The sequence below is a fragment of the Protomyctophum bolini genome, assembly GCF_963924005.1.
Source record: "Protomyctophum bolini genome assembly, chromosome: 11".
NCBI lineage: Eukaryota > Metazoa > Chordata > Actinopteri > Myctophiformes > Myctophidae > Protomyctophum > Protomyctophum bolini.
The window spans coordinates 31,030,238-31,035,495 of NC_137872.1; positions in this window are offsets into that span (position 1 = coordinate 31,030,238).

The following is a 5,258-nucleotide window of genomic DNA, read 5'->3' on the forward strand; positions in this document are numbered from 1 at the left end:
ACCTGTTACCTATCTGTTTAACTCCGAGTGCACACATGTAACCAAAATGAACCCCTAAGGGTCCTTTGGGTTACTTCAAGGAATCAGCGAGAAACACCATGTTAAGCATTTAGAAGAAATGCATCATTATGTTTTGACGATGCATTCAATGTATTGTGTGGGCAGCTGTGCATGCATTCAGCCATGCATGGACAATTGGACATGGTGCATGGCCTGCTTGGTCGTTCTGTGGTGTTTCGTCAACAACATTCCTAAGCAAGCATGTACTGTACAGCTTTATTTGTTAAGAGTGAGTGACTCATGCACTTTTCCAGCAATTTGGAGGTGCCTAATCAAATTAGGGTGACATCTCTAAGGAAACAGCCAAAACAATAAGCCTTTCCAGGTAATACATTGCCAATTCCAGCATATTTTCTAACCTCGATTCCAAGTTTGTTCTGCTCACTTCTTTTCCTCACCACTTCCAAGTTCACTCGTTTGTCCTGTGTGAGTTCTCTCTCTCCTGATTGGATAATCAAATTGGTATCCCAACAACCTGAAAATGCATTTTCTGTTTAATAAACGAGCTGGAGAGACAGCAGGAGACTCCTGTTAGTGTTACTGAACAAACGTAGCAATGAAGAGTACTATCAGAACATAGAGCTATAGTTATTTTATATTATTTTTAGTTATAGCGCACGCGTGCGTGTGTGTGTGTGTGTAAATGAACACTGTGGATTTGGCCGTGTACAGACAGTGATTATTAGTCATGTAAAAATGTGTGCGGAGAAGCAGCTTGTGGTGCTCTGCTGGAGGCAGTCTGGAACATCATCATCATTATTATTATTATTATAGCAGCCAATAATACATGTGGACTTGGTTAACTGTGTTTGAGAGGGTCAGCTTTTAGCTTTCCACATAACGAGAAGTGTTTTGTCTAAACTCTCTTTTGGGTCTCCACCTGAAAAGTTTGGAACCACTGATTTATAGACACTGTTATAGTCACCTATTTAAGGTTTTTAACGGCACTTAAACGTTTGCCGTTACCGGTTAGAATGAAGTTTCGTGACTTGAACACCTGTAGCGTCCATAATATTCTGGGCGGTTGGTACCTTAGCCAAAACAGCCCGTCCTCAAATAATTCATATACAGTACACAGGGAGGGTACATCGTCATTGCACAAGCACTTTATTTGGTGTGTTGCCGTGAAACCAGACAACTGAGATAGAAAGATCACAAATGTGTAGGCGAGGTGGAAGGTCATTGGAACACCTTACAGTGATGTGCATGTGTGTGTGTGTGTGTGTGTGCAAGCGTGTGCGAGCGTGCGTGAGTGTGCGTGAAAATATCGCCGTCAAGTGTATGTGATAGATCTGTGCAAGTCTACATCAGTTTTGTGTCAGCATTTGTACGTGCACTTCAACAGTTAAACATAATATATCATCATGGCATACGGAGTCTGCCTAACAATGACCACAGTGAAAAGAGGCTACAACAGAGAACAGAGATAAATATTGCTTTAGATCAAACGACGGCAGACGTGTAAAGGATAAAGTGGCCTCACCTCACCTCTCTGTGTGAACAGATTTTTCGATATCGATGGCGAAAAAGCACAGTTGCGCACTTATAACACCGATTGCACCACCAGAATACTCATTTGTATGCAAACGCAGCGGATTAATGACACACACCATGTGCCCGTCTGTCTGTACACGTGTACGCGAGATCAATGACAAAAATACATTAGAACACAGACACCACACAGGAACAACCTAGAGATCATGGAACCTACGACTTTTGATAACACAATATTGGTTATTCAGAGGACCGCCAGAAGTGGTTGGAAACAGAAATGTGATGGTTAGAAATCTGGCCACCTGCATGGGGCATCTTTGACTTATATAGATTATACATTTGTTTTGAACGTGAGAATGTACATTTTACAACACAATCCCTATCAGATATATTCCTCTCCTCTCTGACAAAAGTTTGTGCATTGGCATTCCCCATACGCACCTGCAGCTAATAATAGCCCCTGTTTTACAAAGGGCACAGAGACACATCTTAAATTTGTTTCTCACTTGCAAGAATTCCAGGGATTTTAAAGCAACATAGTGTAGACTACCAGCGTTTTAGGCATGGAGTCCTTTTTCACTGTTATGCCTAATTCATACTGTTGTTATGTTGGTGTTTCCGCCTACATTTTGGTCCACTGTACCATAATCATAGCCCCATGCATATGTTACATGGGATATTGGACTTACTTATGGAAGTTTTTGTGAATTAAAGGTAACAAACATGAATGAACATGCCGGTATTATGTAAAAAAATAAAAAATAAAGGTTTTGAGGAATTAAATCCTATAATGAATCATATTATGTGACCGAGGAGGACCCACATGGCTGTCATCCATGATCTTCTAGCATGAGTGAGTCTAAGTATGAGCGAGGCTTTAAACTGTCAGAGATGACCGTAACAGGAATAACACCGATCACTTTAAGATCCTATCTATAAGACAGCAAGCGCTTGTGCAATGCATCAAAGAGGACAACGCAAAGGAGGTCCCAACTTCACAGAAAGCTGACGAATTTGACTCACGTATATGACTCTAAAAATGTGTTTTTTTCCTCTAAATCCAATTGTACTCTTTAACATCTATACTTCAGATATATAAACATACACATTGTTTTTGTTCATTCTTCCTTCTTCAAAAGGACAGTGACAACCACAAAACACATTCATTGTTTGTTACCTTGAGGTGGTTTTATATATAAACCTGTATGGTTCTCAATCTCTACACATCTCAACTAGGGTTGGGTCTTGGGATAATTTTAGGATTTTTTTAAATTCTGGTTCCTTAACGATTCCCTTTTAAAGCTCTGATTCTTTAATCGTTCCCTTTTTAGTAGAAGCAAGATTACTTGTGTTGAAAGCTACACAATTAGTGACAGAGCAATTGTAATTAGTTACAATACACTACACCCACACCAAGAGTCCCAACATATTAATGAACATAGTATTTTGAAGTTGTTCTTTGTCCTTGATCCTCCATTGCTGGAGGAAACTCTTATCTTCCCAAAAGTATTTTCAGCTAGACTAACCCACTTAATGAAAAGTAAAAAAAAAAAAAAAAAGAAAGTTTTGGAAATATGAAGTGCAGCATTTGGGCAAGAGTCAAATCCTTTTCAACGTTTAAGCACGTTACTGTATGTGCATGAACGTTCCTAAGTGTTAAATGTACTGAATACAGTTAACATGTCATGGAGTCACTTTACAACCATTCAATAAAGCTATACCGTTCAAATATTGCCACCTCGAGCCAAGAGACAATGACACATCACATCATTTTAACAGCAGAAAAGGGTATCACCGCATTCACACAGTGCTCTGAGTTAAACACATTCATGAGAAATTCTATCCTCATCATAAATAAATAAATACATAAATATATATATATATATATTTGCTGGCACAGTATACCTTTGACTCTTTAGTCTTTAACCAACCACATAATATTTATGACCATGAGGCTTTCTAATCTAGACGTGGAGCAGTCTTCTAGCACTGTGGTTCTCAACCCTTTCAGGCTGTGCATTCAACTCTGTTCCACAGATAAAACAATGTGAAAACAGCAGATCTACAAGCTCACAAAAAATCTTATATAATATAAAAAGACATTTGGCCAAATTGTCAAATAATATAATTATAATATAATTAAAAATATAAATTATATTATTTGACAATTTTTGCCAAATTATGTATTACATTTGATGCAGTAATAGTATTATTCCCTCTTTTCTTTTTGTTGGAGGTATTAAAAAGTTCTCTAAATTGTCACTTCACTGTCATCTGGAGAAGGAGCCCCTAAAATCACTTCCCTGTCATCAGGAGAGCCCCACAGTGCGACCCGCAGATTGAGAACCACTGTTCTAGCATGCGAGTGAATTCACTAGACTGCCCGGACAGATTACTGAGACACTTAAACAGTAAGGCAACACAGAGCAGACACAGTGGCCCCCCGCGCACGTGCATGCGCGCACACACACACGCACACACTGCACCCGGCAGCACCAGTGTAGTGGACAGTACAGTATATATGATGGTATATGAACCACTGAAACATATAGGATGTGGGTTCACAGTATACCTATTTACCCTGAAAAGTATGAACACCTGTTCAACACGTATAGCACTTCATTGCGATACCATTTCAGTCCTCTAGGGGCACCGGGCAGCCATTTGTAGGATACTTAAAGAGGCTTTTTTTTTTTATGAATACATTTTTATTTTGTCCAATCTGTATGGTAGTATGTTAATATAATAAAATAACTTAAACAACGGGGTGGTTGTATTTTGGCCCGCACATGCTCTGGTCACAACAAATAGCAATTCACAGTGGTGGAAAGTAACTGCACTTAATTTTGAGCACTCTTACTTTACTTTACATTTTTTGGTGGGACACTTTAATACTTCCACTACAAATATTTGAAAGATTTAGATTGCCTTGTAGATTTAGACTATTAGACTATAGAATATTTTATACTTAAGCTATTCAACAATAACAGCACCAAACGGCGGGGCAACTATCGCTGCAAGAGCGCTGAAATTTTGAAGCAATGGCTGCTGAATGTTTTTTTCTTTTGGTGCACACAAAAAACAAAACAACACCAAATAGCATATTGCACGGTCGGTCACAAGTGAACTGAGTTGCGCTTCAGTTGATAGAACCCTGATGATTGGTATATAGGCCTTTCTACCAGGTGAAATATGGCAGAGATGATTGGTATATAGGCCTTTCTACCAGGTGAAATACGGTAGAGATGATTGGTATATAGGCCTTTCTACTAGGTGAAATATGGCAGAGATGATTGGTATATAGGCCTTTCTACCAGGTGAAATACGGTAGATGATTGGTATATAGACCTTTACCAGGTGAAATATGGTAGAGAAATACAGTCCCAACCACAGAGTTCTCAGCAAACCATTGTCCTCAACCGCCATAATAATGAATAAGCTCTACTCCTTGTTCAATGTGTGAAGCAGTTTAAATGTATGTCCCTTGTATGACATATAATGTATCTTAAGTGCAAAGGTCAGGATAATTCAACAACTAAGGAACTACGTTTACACAAGGGGAGCTATATAACACAAACGCAGTATCAAAAGCCCATTGACAGCAACATTTTTGCTATGCATTGCATTGACTGATCTTTTCATAAGAATTATTTGGATTGGGCATTTGATTCCCCCCCCCCCCCACGACAGAAGCTGCAGTTGGT